The 1397-nt window shown below is 44.0% G+C and overlaps 1 protein-coding gene across 1 annotated transcript in view; it reads right to left on the bottom strand.

Moving 5' to 3' along the window:
* The window catches only part of LOC112157960 (gastrula zinc finger protein XlCGF57.1), a 12415-nt gene extending 12183 nt beyond the window's left edge, over positions 1–232 (bottom strand). Inside the window, exon 1 of the mRNA XM_024291085.2 lies at positions 182–232. The gene's annotated coding sequence lies outside the window, so the exon portion shown is untranslated. The remainder of the gene's footprint in view (positions 1–181) is intronic.
* Positions 233–1397: the final 1165 nt, after the last annotated feature.

Raw genomic sequence — 1397 nt, 5'->3', positions numbered from 1 at the left:
TCATGTGGAAACAGAAAGAGCTCCATCAGTTTCAGGCTCTGCCGTAAACCGTGGAATACTGCCGCACAACAGTTTGAAAGCGCGGCTGCTTTAACAACGGCTGAGCGAACAGCGGCTCACTGTACCGCAGACAGAACCAGTCCTGGATCGAACAGAACCTGGACCCGAAGAAGTGCCATACCTATATCGTGGAGCTGAAGCTGTGGTTTCCAGCAGATATCCAGCAGTCTGCGCTGACGACAGAGCTCCTGCTCGTACTGGACGATGGTTCCTTCACAGAGTCTGCAGATTTCTTCAGCAGCAGCAGCTAGTCGCTCGCTGATCAACTCTCTCAGAGACTGAAGGGAAGACATGGTTCCTGCAGCTGCAGAAGATCTTCAGCTCCAACAAACACCAAAGTCCTCTGAACAGCAGCAGCTCCGATCATCTGCTAGTCTCACAATCACAGCTACGTTGTCTTTACGTTCAACACGCATTCACTCATTTACGACACTTTAGCTAAAGAGGATTGTTCGGAAGCGAACCACGTATCGCTACATCTCTGTAGAAACCTCACGAACGTCGTAACAAAGCACCGCCGTCCTCTCAGCACAAGCTAACGCTGCTAGCATGCTAACTATCACCACGTGCTGTTTACTTCCGGGTCATGTGACAAACCTTTATTTAAAAAAGAAACGTAAAACAGATTCACTGGGTCTCAATGGTTTTCAAAATGCTTATTTTGTTTAAGTTTTTATTTATAGAATAATAAATAAACTCTAAAATAAAAAGGTTTCGGATAAACTTTATGAAAGCTGCTATGACGTCATCATACACTGTAACCTATAATGTTCAGATCATCATCATAGTAACTTTGACTGAAACAAGAATTGAAGCTTAAAACAAAAACATCGCAACAGTTAGGGTCGAGACCTGTATCAGTCTTTCTCAACTAAAAATAGTATTTTTAGACGTGTGTGTGCATAGATATCATATAGAGAGTAGATGCCGCATTGGCTGATGGAGGTCAGGATTTGCGGCCGCCATCTTGGACCGGTCGTCCTGTCGCCAAGACAAACAAAATAAAGAAGACAAACACAAGATGCCTGAGCATTGTGCGGCATATGCCTGCTCAAATCGGCGGACTATTGAAGCCAGGGATCGGGGGATTACCTTTCACAAGTAAGTTTGAACATTTTTATTGGTTTTATTTAGGGAATAGACTATATTATTACTGTGTTGTTATCTACACCAGTGGAATCTTTGACAGCTATCGTAGCCATCTAGTGCTGGTGTTCACTCAGCTATGAAGGCTAACTGAGACTTTTTAAAGTGGGAAGTGGCCTTAAGGAGAGAAGGCTTCACTGCAACTGACTCGTCTGTGCTCTGCAGTGAACATTTTAAGCCAGATTTATATG

The sequence above is a fragment of the Oryzias melastigma genome, linkage group LG24, assembly GCF_002922805.2.
Source record: "Oryzias melastigma strain HK-1 linkage group LG24, ASM292280v2, whole genome shotgun sequence".
NCBI classification, from domain to species: Eukaryota; Metazoa; Chordata; class Actinopteri; order Beloniformes; family Adrianichthyidae; genus Oryzias; species Oryzias melastigma.
The sequence above is the reverse complement of the archived record's forward strand: the minus strand, read 5'-3'. Positions and strand labels throughout refer to the sequence as shown.